Genomic DNA, 16,345 nt, shown 5'->3' with positions numbered 1-16,345 from the left:
TAAACAAAATAAAACAGCTTTCTTAGCTGTGCTGTGGCAGTAGGGTGCTGGCGGGGCCTTCTACTCCTTTGATAGCCGAATCTGCACCACAAAGCTCTAATAGGGAGGCACATTTCCCAAAGGCAGCAGAGCCTGCAGTGAGGTGCCTGCTGTGCGGGGAGGGGCAGATGGCTGGCGTCAGGGTGAGGGTGAGCCCTTGCCTTCACAGAAGATGTCCACATGGTGGTTCTGGACGAGCCTCTTCCTTTCTCTCAGCTGCTCCTCTTCCCCTGAAGGAAGTCTTCGTCCCACTTCTCAGGGCTGCCATGAGCTCAGAGGAGGATGCGTGGCTTGTGAGGTGCTCTCGGCAGCCACGGTTGTCCTCGCTGGTATATGGAGCTTGCACCACACCGTGAGTGGGGCAGACACAGGCTTCCCACAACAAAACTCCTAGGCGGAAAGCAGAGAGTAGGAAGCAGCATCATTGGCCCCGAGAAATGATGGATCTTGCCCTCAGCAGCCCCGCTCCTGCAGCCAGAGGGGAGCGTCCCTCCCCGTTGTTCTCCAGCCCCAGGCTCCTCTCTCCTGAGGCTCATGTTCTCTGCGGCCGCATCACAGGGCACTGGGCAGCTTTGGCTGTGTCCTGTCCACAGGCCTGAGGACCCAGGGGCACTTTTACACTTCACAGCCACAAGCAGTCCAGGCTTTACCTGACGACACAAGCCCCTGACAGCCGCGTGGGCTCCTGGTTGGTTTGCTTCCGCTGCCCCTATCCCAAGGAGCCCACAGGATGGCTGCTGTGTCTTTGCCTCGCTTGCACAGTCATTTGTGAAAAGACCACACTTTCCATCTCATCTCTGCAACAAGACTGAGTCCTTTTTTTTTTTCTTGCCAACTGAGAAGTCTTGCTTTGTCATTGAAAGACTTTAAAATTTTATTTCTGATTGTCTGGAATCTAGAAGTGATTAATTCTTCCAGCACTTCAAGACCTCACATTACTTGGACTCTTTCTATTTTCTGTCACTTCTATTTGGAAACCAGCAAATTCCATCCTGGCCTCCTTTCTTTTTTATCCCGCTTTGCTAAAGCACAAAACCCAGCACACATGGGAGCAGGCGTTTCAACTTTGACGGGCACCACAGTCATCTGAAGGGTTATTAGAACACAGATTTATGCAACCACAGTTTCTGACCTGGGGGTCTGGGGTGGGCCCAAAACTTTGCATTTTTAATTTTCCAGGTAACACCGACGCTGCTGGTCTGGGGACTATAGTTGAGGTGCCCTGGCCTTTGAGCTGTGGGTTTAGGTGGTAGAGTCCTATTTCCAAGCAATTTCAGATGACAGTTTTACCAGATATTTGCCAGTGTGTGGTATGGGTCCAAATCTGTTTTCCAGATGAGTGATTTCCCTTTGAGTTGTGTTTCAAGGCCAAGGCCCCTCACGTCTCCTGGTTCCACCATCTTCAAGGGCCCCAAGGCCACTGGGCTCATCTGATCTGAGCTGCAGAAGGGTACAGGGCATGGGGCTGTGTCTTGGGGGCTTTGAAGTTGGCCCTAAGAGTAGTACACGTCACATCCACCATATATCACGGCCCAAACTCCACACCAGGTTGCAAGGGAATCTTTGGTTCAGAAACAGAGCCTGTTACCTGAAGAAAGAGGGGAGAGCTTGGTGAGCACCTGCCTACCTGCTACAGGGCAAGGGAAGGCCAGGTAGCCTTTGGACAGGCCCCACAGTGTAGTAGGAGCTTGCAGCTAGGCTGGGGATATGCTTTGGCACAGGACCAGATGGTCTGGTGGAGAATCAGATGTGTAGTGTGAAAGTAAGGAGGGAGTCAGAAAGGAATCCAGCATGTTAGGCTGAACAACAGGAAAGATGCGAGCTCTGCACAAGTGGCTTCTGTGGCCGTTTTGTCCCTCCTATATCTCCAACCCCAAGTGCCAGAAACCTAGTAGGCCTCATTATATGTCCTGAATGAGGACGAGGGAAGTTCAAATGGAAAGCTGTAGCTTCCACAAGGATGAAAAAGAAAAACAGGAACATCACAATCTGGAAGAAATATTACCGACACTTTCAAATGAGGCTCCACTTGTCAGGGCAGATCCCAGTTCATTCTCTGGCACAGACCTGTCCTCATCTGTAAGAGTAATTACAAAGAACCTTGTAAGCTGAAAGTCATTCAAAGAAACGTAAATGAATCTTTTCTTGTTAGAATCGTGAACCCCATGATTAGCTGGAACAGTTTTTCCTGGTGGGGAGGAAGTTGACTGGAGTTTCTTTAACCATGGCATCATACATAGGCGGCCCCTCTCAAGTGCCTACTATGACAAAATGGATGATATGAATCAGAGTTATCTTGTCCTGCCCATATACACTATAGTTGAGAGACCAGGGATGGGAGCACTCAGACAGAGCACACACTGCCTGCCTAGGGATTCTATCTGTTGAATGACTTCCTGCCGAATGACTGGCTGTCACCTAAGATCAGTTTTACCCGGTAGCTGCTGAAGTGAACTGCCATGGCTCTAAGGCCAGTGTTACCTACAACTGTCACTCACTAGTCAGGGCTTGCCAGTTCCCAGAGCCTCACTAGTGCCAGTAATTTGTTTTTCAAGATAATATATTTATCCTTCTAATAAAATCCTCAAACTTCTCTTTGTGCATTGGATATATCAAAGACCACCCCAGTCTGTACGTATGCCCTAAATTGCAATTCTGATTTTCCAAATAAAACATTTTATTTAGAGGTTTCCCTCTAAATTTTCATTTGACTTTGATATATTTGGTGTCAGAAGTGGGATCCAAAGTTGTTGAGACATCAACAACTGCTGGAACTACAACACGCAGCCCCCACACTTAGGGTTCTTTAGCCCTCTGCTTTCCCAGGTCGCCCTTCTCCTGAGTGAGTCTTTCTTGGATGGAGCTCCCATTTTTATTTTGATTATTTGGTTTTCTTTGGGATTTAAGATGTGTCTTTTCTCCTCCTGATTATAAGCCTCCTGTTTATGAGGGATTTCTTCCCTGTTAAATGTGGCTTGCTACCCTTCCTGATGAGTATGTACTTTATCTTTAGGTTCATTTGTCCACTTGGATTTTATTTCAGTTTTTGTGCATTTGATATTAAACCAAATCACCTATATAAATTTACTTACAATATGGACTGTTAAAGTTTAAATACTTGCTGAAATGGTACCTCCTTGGTCCTGAGACTCCAGATCACTCAAACAATTTATTTTTCTTAGAACTAAACTAAAAGATTGTGGTTTTATATGAAATATACAATCTAAATAGAACACATTTCTCAACTGGTATCTTCTGGTTCCAAAATGCTTTCAGAACCCAAAGATTGACTCACTGCAAACTACGGTCTCCAAGTAAGCTCAGAGTCTTTTCTCTTCGGCGCCTTCTCCCGACTTCCTACACTTCCTCTTTTTTATCCTCCTGTAATCTAAACTTTCTTTTTTCAAAACTCCTGAGTTATTCTAGTATATTGACTATTTAAGTGAAGACACTTGAAAAATGGCAGTCACACACACACACACACACACACACACACACACACACACACACATTTTTAACATCGCAGTGTTTCTCAAAAGCAAAAGAGAAAATTCCCATATAAAAGTAACCTTCCCTACACTAGAAAGACAATACTTTTATTTTCAAGGATGAGGAATTGAGACCAAAAACATACTGTAAAACTTTATTAGAATAACTCTTATCTTTTAAACCTCCGCACATAATTCAGACACATTTTCACAGTTAACTATGCTATGTCCAATCCAGTATACTGGTAACTGACTCAAACAGCTTTACCAAAAATTTTGTTCACAGTTGATACGGTTTGGCTGTGTCCCCACCCAAATCTCATCTTGACTTGTAGCTCCCATAATCCCCACATGTTGTAGGTGGGACCTGGTGGGAGATAATTAAATCATGGGGGCGGTTTTCCCCATACTGTTCTTGTGGTAGTGAATAAGTCCTACGAGAGCTAACGGTTTTATAAGGGGGTTCCCCTTTTGCTTGACTTTCATTCTTTCATGCCTACCACCATGTAAGACGTGCTTTTCACCTTTCACCATGAGTGTGAGGCCTCCCCAGTCACCTGAAACTGTAAGTTAATTAAACCTGTTTTTCTTTATAAATTACCCAGTCTCGGGTATGCCTTTATCGGCAGTGTGAAAACGGACTAATACAGTAAACTGGTACCAGATAGTGGTAAACCCTGCATGCATTAGCAGGGGTCTCCCTCGCCTTGCCTCCCACCCCAAAACAGACCCCAGTTTGTGATGTTCTCCTCTCTGTGTCCATGTGTTCTCATTGTCCAACTCCCACTTATGAGTGAGAACATGCGGTGTTTGATTTTCTGTTCCTGTGCTAGTTTGCTGAGAATGATGGTTTCCAGCTTCATCCACGTCCCTGCAAAGGACCAGAACTCATTCTTTTTTATGGCTGCAGAGTATTCCATGGTGTATATGTGCCACATTTTCTTTATCCAGTCTATCATTGATGGGCATTTGGGTTAGTTCCATGTCTTTGCTACTGTGAATAGTGATGCAATAAACATACATGTGCATGTGTCTTTATAGTAGAATGATTTATAATCCTTTAGGTATATACCCAGTAATGGGATTGCTGGGTCAAATGGTATTTCTGGTTTTAGATCCCTGAGGAATTGCCACACTGTCTTCCACAATAGTTGAACTAATTTATACTCCCACCAACAGTGTAAAAGTGTTCCTATTTCTCCACATCCTCGCCAGCATCTGTTGTTCCCTGACTTTTTAATGATCGCCATTCTAACTGGTATGAGATGGTATCTCATCATGGTTTTGATTTGCATTTCTCTAATGACCAGTGATGATGAGCTTTTATTTATATGTTTGTTGGCCACATAAATGTCTTCTTTTGAGAAGTGTCTGTTCATATCCTTTGCCCACTTTTTGATGGGGTTGTTTTTCTCTTGTAAATTTGCTTAAGTTCCTTGTAGATCGTGAATATTAGCCCTTTGTCAGATGGATAGATTGCAAAAATTTTCTCCTATCCTGTAAGTTGCCTATTCACTATGATGATAGTTTCTTTTGCTGTGCAGAAGCTCTTCACTTCAATTGGATCCCATTTGTCAATTTTGGGTTTTGTTGCCATTGCTTTTGGTATTTTAGTCATGAAGTATTTGCCCATGCCTATGTCCTGAATGGTATTGCCTTGTCTCAGATGAGCCTTTGGACTGTGGTCTTTTGAGTTAACACTGAAATGAGTTAAGACTTTGAGGGACTGTTGGGAAGGCATGATTGGTTTTGAAATGTGAGGACATGAGATTTGGGAGGGGCCAGGGGCAGAATGATATGGTTTGGCTGTGTCTATCTCATGTTGTCAGAAATATAATTTGAATCCAACTGCCATCTCATACACCAGTGAATTTATATTACTATGTTTTACTCATAATTAATTTTTAAATAAAAGCTGAAAGGTTCTTGTTTTTTGGTCATCTGTATGTTTTTATGCTTTTTCAATGTCTGTATGTTATATGTATACATTTTTTAAACCAGAATATATAAAAGAGCTCTATTGGGTTAAAGAGAAAATAACCATTTAATTAATTCATCACAAATACAGTAATTAACCCAAATACCTCTTAGTTCTCATGACTTAAGTAAATCTTGGTAAATAAGCTAATTTTAAATTTGTTCATAAAGCAAAAATAGAGCTGTTTTCAGAATTGTCAGCATCCATGCTTGCCCGAATTTATTGGTCAGACAGGATTATACTTTTCTCTACTGGATGTTTTAAGGTCATAAAACTATAAATCCAGATTAAAAGCAAACTAATCTTTGTTGATGTAACTTATTGACAAATAAGACTAGTTTAATATTACTGGTTTACTGAAAACAACTGTATCTTCTGAGTTATCAGCTAAGTATCCACATATTTAACTTTAAGAGTCTTACTTAGATGAACATCTGATATTCACATGCTGTTAAAAAAAAAGATTAGGAGAAGGTAACGTGAAATAATTATTAGCTCTGCCTAATGTCTCAGTTTTCATAAAGTATGTATAATTGTTAAAAATAAATAAATTAGATAAATGTAAATGAGATATTTATAAACTTTTCATGTAATTTGAAATCTTACCATTATATTGAATTAAATCATAGATATTGATAAAATATATGAGTTGTTTCTAAATAAGCTAAAATACAGAAACCTCAATTGTTAAACATAGATTAATGTTTCTTTATTTTTGCCTTCTTAAATTTTATAAGACAAAAGACTTGTGGATCAATTAATATCATGTCCTGTTCCACATTAAAAGTTGTTCCATAAAAATCATTTTTAGAGATTATAAAATACATATTCATGAGATAAAAATACATTACAATTCAAAATTTCTTCCTGGGTATTTACTAAAAATTAAAGTTACTAAACATTAAGATTTCTAATTAACATATGTAGCTCCATATACAAAGAAAATGTATATGCAAAAGTAATGTGTATGAGTAAGAATTTTGTGTGGTCTCAAAGATAGGGGGAAGAAAAAGTAAAATTTTGTCCTAAGGTACAATGAGTGATTGTTCCAATATTTTAAAAAGGGAAAATAAAGAACAAAAACTGGCAGGTCAAAGCAAATCATGGAGAGTTTATGAAGGATGGATCTTATAAAGGGAGTTTTGTATGTGATTGAATTGGTTAGGATGGGAAGGAAATTGTTTGCTTTTCTAATAATTAAGTATCGGTGTCAGGGGTGCACTGATTAAGGACCAAAGTCTGGTACTCTATGTTTGAAATGGCAAGGTTTTCTCAGAATGTTGATCTGCTGTGGGTTTAAAAAAAAGTTGCAAGAGGTTTTTATCTTAATTCTGAAATCTGTTTTTTTTTTTTTTTTTTACATTTTCAACCATTTTCTGAAGTAGAGCTTTTTCTTATTTTACAGTTTCTACCTATTTTCAAGTTAGAAGTGTTATCTTCTTCATGTAGGAAAAAAATTCATTTCTCAAGGTAGAGTTTTCCTTTTGAAGCTTTTCAGACACGTATCTCAGTGGCTGGACTTTATATGCAACCCACTCCATGTGATTTATCTTCTGTTCTTTCTTCTTTCCTTAAAAAGGTACATATTGTTGCTTAACTAGAGTTACTCAACTATAGCTAACTATAATTATATAGAAATTTTGAATTGTAATGTATTTTTATCTCATGAATATGTGTTTTATAGTCTCTAAAAACAATTTTTATAGAAAAACTTCAACTCTCCTCCAACTTTTGTGTTAGTTTTTGTAATTTTTTTTTTTTAAGCTATAACTACTATTGTGGCCCCGATGCTGGCAATGTTTGTCTTAAAGTTTTCCCTGGTAACATGAGACTGTACTCTTGGCTCTTCTTTTTTAATATAACTTAAACTTTTATGTTAGATTCAGCGGGTGCATGTTCAGGTTTGTTATTTGGGTATACTGTGTGATGATGAGGTTTGGGGTTCGGATCCCATCACCTGGGTAGTCAGTGTAGTACCCAATAGGTATTTTTTCAACCCACGCCCTCCTTCTTCACCCCCAAGCAGTCTGCAGTGTCCATTGTTTCCATCTTCTTTTCCATTGTTCTCATCTTTATATCTATGTGTACTCAGTGTTTAGCTCCCACTTATAAATGAGAACATGGCTTTTCTTGATGTGTCTAAGTTGTTCTGTGCAACCAGGCAATTTCACATGCTTTTACTTTTTCTAAAAGCCATGCATTCCCCTGATCAAGGTTCTGGTTTTCTTGTTTACTTTATTCCTTTTTAAGAAAGTGTACACTCATAATCTTGGACACATACTCCTGCAGTGTCTAATTGGGTTCAAGTACCTTTCCATGAGGTTCAAATTCTAGGTTATCCAAATGGGCTTCCCATAGGAAAGGCAGTCATACTGTAGGAGGCTTTTCACTTACCTTTTCACTAATCAGCCTAAGAAACAGATATTTTGTATTTAAAGATAATTTCTTGTGCTTGGTGCTGTCTTTATTAGTTTTTTACTACTTAGAAAAACTACGTCATCTCTAGTACAGGTCTAAGTTTTTCCCTCTGAACTATGTAACTTTTTATATTTGCTTTCAAAGTCTTTTAGTAATCACTGATTAAATAAATATTATCTAACAATGACATCTGATTATATTTTAATTAAATATTTTAAGTTTTTTTTATCATCTTTAACAAACTTCCCCAAAATCAAATTCTAATTTAAGTATTTTAAAGCTTAAATTGACTTGAGATTTTTCAGTTGGGCCCCAAAAAAGCATCAAAGGATGCATCTCCCATGATGCTTATTCCATGGGTTGTATAAGAAGCACTGTCAAGTAATAAAGTGACACTAGATCTTACTAAAATTATATTTAGATGGATGTATTATTGATGTGAATGCTTTAACATTTATAAAATGTATAAAGGTCTGATGGTTCTTACTGTGATGCTATCAGTAACGATTTTGGTTTTTATCTTAAAATGCCATATACAATAGACATAACTAAATTTCTTAATCAACTGCTGAACTTTTATCACATTATACTGTGACTGTTCTAATTTTTTGGTCATGTACAGTGCTGATTCTTATCTAGAGGCATCTGCAACAAGATTCATAAAAAAGGCTCTAGCAAGTATTCCTCAGTACAGGTTTCTAGTAACTTTAAGATCAATGGACTAAATAAAAATTTCTAAAATACTAACAGGTTCATAAAACTGCCAACCAAGATAATGAAGAACAAAATTTAATTACCTGAGATTGAATAACTGATAAAAAATATGATTTTTATGACTTTTATTTGAAACATTATTGGTTCTTCATTTAAATATTTTGTTTTCCATATTTAAGAAAACTTTCTCTCTTGAGCTACCTGTAGCTTACAGCAATTTGGTAAAGGGCACTTTAATAAATGAAGGGGAAAACATTTACTTTTCTTTTCCACTTGATCCCTTCAAAACTTGAAAACTATTCATGAGTTTTTTTATGTTATGAAAATATGGTTTTTAATAGGATGCAATTATAATTGTTAATTATATTACCAATATTATTATATTGGTAGTTATAGTACCAATATTATTATATTGGTAATATAATTATTTAATATGATATCACATTTAAAATTAATATATCATATTTTACATTGTTTATACTTATACAAACTGAAGACAAAATCTGAAGCCTACCTTGATTTGGCTTCCTAGCTTCAAAATATTTTTTACAAAGGTCCAATCTGAGAGTCAATCATTATACTTGTTATACTAATATAAACAATCAGGCCAAATCTAATAAATCTGAATTTATGTTACAAACAAATTAGTGTTACTCTAATGATCTTTTGTAAAAATTAGGCTGTCTATAACATATCTGTTATTAGACTGTAACCCTATGCATTGTTTTTGAGTTTTTATTATCTACCTGTAGGCTGGATAGGATACTAAACTCTCCTAAGTTCCTCTAATTCATTTTTTCTCTGTAGAATTACTAAGAAGAGAAATATTTATTTCCTAAAGCCCTATAAACAAATTACAGTTTAAATTTAGTTTTTAGTTTTAGTTTAAATAAATTTCAGGAGACAAGCCTCATGCCTAGTGTGTGGGCTACACAGAGTTCACCAAACCACCCAGTGACATAACCGGAGACATTCAAACTGTGAAACTGCCAACTTCATGCTATAGGCAACTTTTCCCAAGAGCGGTAAACCAAAACTCCATGTTCTAATAAGATCCTTGCCCCTCTTAATGCCTATCTTTTTCACTTAAATAAGCAATTATTTAATAATCGATTATTAATCTATTATTAAATAATCTATTATTTATAATAATATAAAATCTATTTATTATTATAATGATAATTACAATAAGCTTGTAACTAAAAGTTAAGAATCATAACTGATATGAATAACATAACAAAACCTGACCTAAGCAATTCTTAAGTCCGCCTGTTGGGTAACTTTGGCAATGTCCCTAAGACAACTTTTTGTTCTAATTGTACTAATGGTCCTTTCTACAGAGCTGGCATTTTGCTTTAATTCATCTTAATCATGAAATGCTAGTCCATGGCTACAACAGGTCTTCCCCCTTCCTCTATGGCCTTTTCAACTGCTGAGTTGGTTACCATTAGGCATGAGCTCTTCGTTAAAAACCTTTGTACAAATTAAAATTATTTGTACAATTAACAAAGGTTGCTGGGTTTTTTTGTTTTTTTGTATTTTGCTCTTGATATTTAAGCTCTGTTCTTGCGTTTTGTCTAATCTTTGTAAAATCAGTTATCTCAATGGGATAATGTTAGCCAAATACTTTGAGATTATTGCCAATACCTAAGAGACTAATAAGATAGAACTTGATGCTAAACTCCAGGCAAACCTGCCCTAAGAAAGGTTTTGGTTGTTTCATTCTGTTTTTCTTTCTGGCACCTTTGTTGCTTAAATGTGGCCTGGGTCCCTGATGTTGATTACCTTACTTCCCCCTGATAGGGGACTAGAGACCACCAAGACAGGTCCAACTAAGCACCAAAAGGCAATTAAACCTAATTTCAAGACAGTTGACCGGTGAGATTTTCAGAAACAGATCTTGATCAAAAAGGGGAAACGTGAGAATTAATTATGTGAACTGAAGTTAACTTGTCCACCCAAGTAGATTAGAGTCAGGAGACCAGTGGCAGGTGGGAAGCACTGAGGCACAGGTCACCTGCCCAGGGACAATCTCACCAGCCAGGTACCAGGTCACCTGCCCAGGGACGACACCACCCACCAGCTGCCAGCTCACTTGTCCAGGGACACTATCAACAAGCCGCCATGTCAGTTACCCAGGGACAATCTCACCAGCCAGCTACCAGGTCACTTGCTGCAACCTTAAGGCCACTTTTACGTGGGAGCTGCTGAAACAAACTCCTGTGACTCCAAGACCAGTGTTACCCACGCTCGTCACTCACCAATCAGAGTTGGCCAGCTCCCCAAAACTCCACCAGTGCCAATGAGTTTTCTTTCACAACAATACATAACATTTCTCTTTCCAATAAGACCCTTAATCTTCTTTCTTCTGTGGACATATGAAGACCACCTAGTCTGTGTGTACACCTCAAGCCGAAGTCTGTTCTCCAAAATAAAACATTTTATTTGGAGATTCATGTGTATATTTTTATTTGACTTTGACAATACTCATATGCCACCTCAGAAGCAAAATATTTTTGAAAAAGAGAAGATGGCTTCGGGAAAACCATCACATAGGTTCTATTTTTATCTTTATCTATATACATAACTGTAACATGCAGTCAAAAAAGTAAAATATTTCCGCTGACTTGCGATGGCCATTGGCAGTGATAAGTAAAGTCATCCTAGAATTGAAAAGTTCAGCCCTGCCCTGCCCCATGGGCCAGGTTCATCTGCTAGAAACACTCAGGCAGCAAGAATTAAATGGATCCCCATCTCTGTTTTCTCAGTGTTGTGTTTGGAACTGAAAGTCTTTTCCTCCCTTCTTAATGGTGTTAATCACATCTTTACCAATAGAATTCAAAAGGCTCCCTTTATTGCCCTCACAATATGCTCTCCTGAGGCAAATAATTTAGACTCAAGTAACTGCCAAGATTACTGGAAACAATAAACCATATTTACACATGCCTGTTAATGTTTTATGTCTGAAAGAATTCTTATAAAATAGACACCCAGTATCTAGAATCATGAGAGATATGGAACCTTCCTTTTCATGTTTGTTTTTTATTTTGTTTTACAGGTAAAAGGTAAAACTTTATATTTTTATCTCCTTATTTCCTTAAGATCTTCTAATTTTAGGAAAATATTGCATCATGTTTTCACCCTCCACAAACAATCATTCTTTTTTCTAGAAATACCTTGACTCCCCTTCAAGAATTCCCTGTCTCATGAGGTGGTAGTGGTGGCTCTGGCTCTGTCTCCTGTGGTCTCCTGCCTTTCCCTGGCCCAGGAGTGGGCACATAATCCAGTGGGACCACAGCTTGGAGTCTGGAGTGAGAATAGGTGGGAAGCTCAGTGGAGAGCCTATCCAGCCACCTGGCCTTGGAGTTGTCCTGTTCTGATGGATGCAGGACGACTGAGCCTGTATCTGAGCCTGCACCTGCTCCCGCTGCCTGGGGATTCTGCAGGCCATCACCACCCCCACACATTCCCAATGCTCTTAAACATGTCACAGTTATTTTCTGTGGCTTGCAACCAAAAAACTCTAACAACTTATACAACTCTGCAGAGCCAACAGTCACAGACTACCAGTGGCAATGAGAGGAGACCAGATTCCAAAAGAAAATGTGATGAGCATTTAAAGAAAGAATTACCTATGTCTGAGTGAAGACCTATGACACAAAACATGCAAGGAAAGTGGGTTGAAGTTGAGAACACAGGAAATATTTTCATGAGGTTTAAATGGTTCATGAAGATTGAAGCCAGACCTGGCCTCCATATCCTCCAGTCTCCCCTGCCACGTCAGCCACAGAATGGATGCGTGGACAGCAACATGTGCCATCACCCAAGCTCAGCAGGACCCTCGCCTCCCTGGCTTGGTACTTGGAACTAGGAGATTGTTTAACTTTCCTGTTATTCATTTGAAACACAAATTTTGATAGCAATGATTCACCTTAATATTTAAGAGCATGGTTCCATTAGCTTTGATAGGCATCTTTTCTAATCTATTTTAAAATGCTATTTTATAGTAACATATGGAAATTTGCATGTGGGGTACACATCAGTGGTGCTGTGTGTACATTTTACTTTTGGATATCTGTAAGATGGAAAGATTTAGAGACGTCTGGAAGGCTGGGTGCTCTGGCCCTGCTGACCAACAGAAAGTCCATGCCAGAGGTCCTGTCCATAGCAGTAAAAATGGAAATACTAGAGCTAAGCCAGCAATCCTGCAAGGGACCTGGACGACACACATAGGCTGAGGAGGAGCCACAGAACTCAGGACAGATGCTCCAGAGGCAGGGAGCTCAGGCCTGATGTCATCGCTCAGCCACCAAGGACATGCATATGAAGGTAGTTCCTAGCAGCTCTTGGGTCCTCATAGCACAGAGAGGCACCTACCTCCAATAGAAGACTTCATGTATGCTAAGAACCTTTCCTTCTTTGAGTCCACAAAGCCTCCCAAGAGGTCCAAAAAAGAGGTGGCCTCAGTGTCATTCAGGCCTGAGCTTCCAACCTGGCATTGCCACCTCAAGCAAGGCATGTAAGGATGTCGATTTCATCATTTATAAAAGGAAGATGGCAGCATAGACAAGAGCTCCTTGCCATAGCCCCTCCTTCAGCTGAGTGGGTTGCAGTCAATGTGATCAGATGCTGGATGCCAACACTGGTTCTATTCCCAGGTCTGGGGCTGAAGTGCTTGAGACTCCCAGTCACGTGTCCAGATGGATTTGCAAATGGTCGTGATTCCATCCCCAAAAGCACAGGTGCTCCGACAGATCCCTAGTTGCCCATATCCTTTATCTAACTCCCTCACAAACTTCACATGCTCCTGGCTTGGTGGTGAGTCTGCCACCCACTCCATCACCTGCCCACCCTCTACTTCCCAGGAGCCAAATAACTGCCCTATTCATGCATCATCAAATGATGGTCTCCTCTAAAAAGAATGTGTTTGGCTCTAGACTGTGTAGCGTGTTTGTCTCTCATTAGCCCGTGTCTGCTGCCAAGGGCATTCATCATAGGGCCCCGTGTCGGATGACTTCAGCAGCACTCAAGTGTGAGACTGACCTCTTTGGGATCCTTTGATGCAACTCAACAAGCATTTCCAAGAGTCCCTGCTGCCCCAGCTTCATCATGGCTGGCCAGAGCCGGCGGGGCCACACGTCCGAGGCCAACCACAGCTGCCTCCTTTTCAAGCAACAGCTCCAGAGACACAAGCCAGTGATTGGCGCCTTCACTTTAGAGGTTGACTTATAAGCCAATCCTCAAGAGATGGTGGACAGGGTTTTTTTTGTTTTTGTTTTTGTTTGTTTGTTTGTTTGTTTTGCAACGGTTTAGATTTTACAGCTTCAGAAACAACCAGATCCTGCTAGAGGCAAAATCCAAGTAAATCCAAGTGAAGGAAGTGTATATACAGGTGGAGACAGCCCTGGACAGGGGCCTCTGTCATTCCCAGGGTCTGAGGCAAATGGTATCAGTGTTCTTAGGTCAAGTAGCCCCATCCTGGTCTGCCCTTCGGCCAGAGGCTGCACAGCCCTCTGTGCACGCAGGAATCAGGCATGTTCTCTTGTGTCCTCCTCTGCAGAATGAGGACAATAGCATCCCTTACCTGGTAAGTTCAAGGTGAGGATCAAGTCTGTTCAAACAGGTAAAGAGTTTAGAAGAGTGTCTGGCATGCAGGATGGGATTCGCGTGTCCAGTCCTTATCACCTCCAAATACAGACAATAACGATGGCTGGCCTGCCACGGTCCCAGCCCACTGAGCTGAGGTGAGTAAAAACACCAAACTCACTGTAGGAAAAGCGTGATGCTAGCATAAGAACTGCCACATGTGCAGATGATGGCTTGGGTTCTAGTTCCTGAGTCTTCTAATTTGCTGGTTTTGTGTTGATCCTGAATAAATTTAAAGCCCTGCCTACTTTCACTGAGACTACGGGGAGTCCTCTGTGCTGCTGGAAAATCCCTAATAAATGCCCAGAGGAGACCTCCTGGGGTCTCCACCGCAGGTGGTGATCGTGAGCCTGGACCGTGGAGGTGTAGGGTCTCCGGTGTAATTCCCACTTCCACCACTAGCAACCAGGCCATAAATGCCACCCTCTGCCCCTGTTTTCCCAGCTGTAAAACGGGATTAATTGTAGGTCCTACATTGTGGTGGTGGTAGGAGAACGGCATGAGTTAATGTGTAGACAGTGGCCGTTACCCAGCAAGCACTCTGAACATTAGCTATTATTACAAATGAAAATTTAAAAACAAGATTAGTCATTGCCGTGGAGTGTTCCAGTCAGTCCCTTCTGAAAGTTCAGGGGTGAAGGGAACCATGAAATGCACCTGAGAGCTCCTCTGGGCCCGCCCTGCTTCAGCCGCCAGCACTGCACCTGCGCTCTGCAGTCCGTCTCATCACAGCGGAGGTCTGGCGGTGACATCCCTGCCTGCAGCTGCAGACTGAGACGGTGCTCCCGGCTCCCGGGGCTTCTCATGGAATCCGGCAATAGCTGGTGACGCCTGGACGCCTGAGCCCTGACCGAGTCTTTGCAGGTTGGGCTGGGTGGGGTGGGGAGAGGCAGGACCCTGGAGGCCCCCCTCCCTCTGCAACAGAACTGGCTGCCCCAGCCCATGATTCGTGTTCACATGGGCTCCGCAATGAGGTGCGACACTTAAAGAAAGGGCTCTGTCACTTACCCAGTGAAACAGGGAGTCTGAAGGCCAAAGAACTGGTTACTTCTTATACGTGAGGTAGGACGACCTGAGCTCCGTCCCAGAAGGAATCTCACTTACCCAGTGAAGTGGAGTCTGAAGACCAAAGAACTGGTTACTTCTTGTACCTGAGGCAGGACGACCTGAGTTCCGGCCCAGATGGAGGGGGCCAGCGCTCAGCTCCCTTCAGTTGGGCACAGAGTAGCTGACCTGGTGCTGAGCTGCCTGCAGCAGGAGCTGGGGGAGTGGGAGATCATGACCCACAGGTTTGTCTGTGGCATGTGACAGGCACCTGAGCACCCAGGTCAGAGGCAGGGTGGGGGGACAGATTTCACATGACAGGGTAGGGGGACTTCTGGGAAGCCAGTCCTGAGTTAAAGGAGTCTGGAAGCCCAGGGTGGGATCAGGGTGCTGGGAAAGTGGGCAGGGCCTGGGCACAAGGTGAGGTCTGGCTTCTGTGGTATGGTCCAGGACTTCTCAACATTTCCTCACCATGGCACACATAGAAACAGAAAAGTCTGTGGCACACCGGGGCAAACCACAGGATTTAGGAGCATCTGCAGGGGGCAGGAGGGAGAAAATGCCTCCTTTTTTCTTATATTATGTAATTGTGAAAGAAAAGTAAAACACAAAGCACGAGGAAAGGTCTTAAAAGGTTGAGTTTGAACAATGTTTCCAGCAAAGTTCTACTCAAACTTTAAACGAAAATTTTAGGTTGTTTTTGCAAACAACTCTTTTACACCAAGCTTTATGAGTAAATTGGCTATGAGAATTTCCTGACTCAGAATTTAAGGAGTCACTGTGATAACCACTAGGTTACACAACAGTCCTGCTCTCACACTTAAGTGATTTACCAGCAGCCACTTCTCCTGGTTGACTGAATGTCCTGTCTGGCCATTAAACAAAAAGTGGAAAAGTTGGTCTTTTTAAAATGGGCTGAGAAGCATGTGATCATTCTATAAATCTTTTTTTAAAATTTTCTCTCATTGAAAAATGTAGTTGAAATTTCTTATGATAATGCAAAAGGATTTCCAATCTA

At 41.0% G+C, this 16,345-nt stretch overlaps 1 protein-coding gene across 3 annotated transcripts in view; it reads right to left on the bottom strand.

Moving 5' to 3' along the window:
* The window catches only part of LOC105487638 (WD repeat domain 27), a 304,221-nt gene that overhangs the window by 33,083 nt on the left and 254,793 nt on the right, over positions 1-16,345 (bottom strand). Inside the window, exons 25-27 of one of the 3 annotated variants that reach the window (XR_011623216.1) lie at positions 2,045-2,116; positions 1,330-1,627; positions 201-429 (exon numbers count right to left, since the gene is read on the bottom strand). The gene's annotated coding sequence lies outside the window, so the exon portion shown is untranslated. Of the gene's footprint in view, positions 1-200; positions 430-1,329; positions 2,117-16,345 lie in introns of all 3 variants that reach the window. The other 2 variants (XR_011623217.1, XR_011623215.1) reach the window with 2 other exon arrangements.

The sequence above is a fragment of the Macaca nemestrina genome, chromosome 5 (genome assembly GCF_043159975.1).
Source record: "Macaca nemestrina isolate mMacNem1 chromosome 5, mMacNem.hap1, whole genome shotgun sequence".
NCBI lineage: Eukaryota > Metazoa > Chordata > Mammalia > Primates > Cercopithecidae > Macaca > Macaca nemestrina.
The sequence above is the reverse complement of the archived record's forward strand: the minus strand, read 5'-3'. Positions and strand labels throughout refer to the sequence as shown.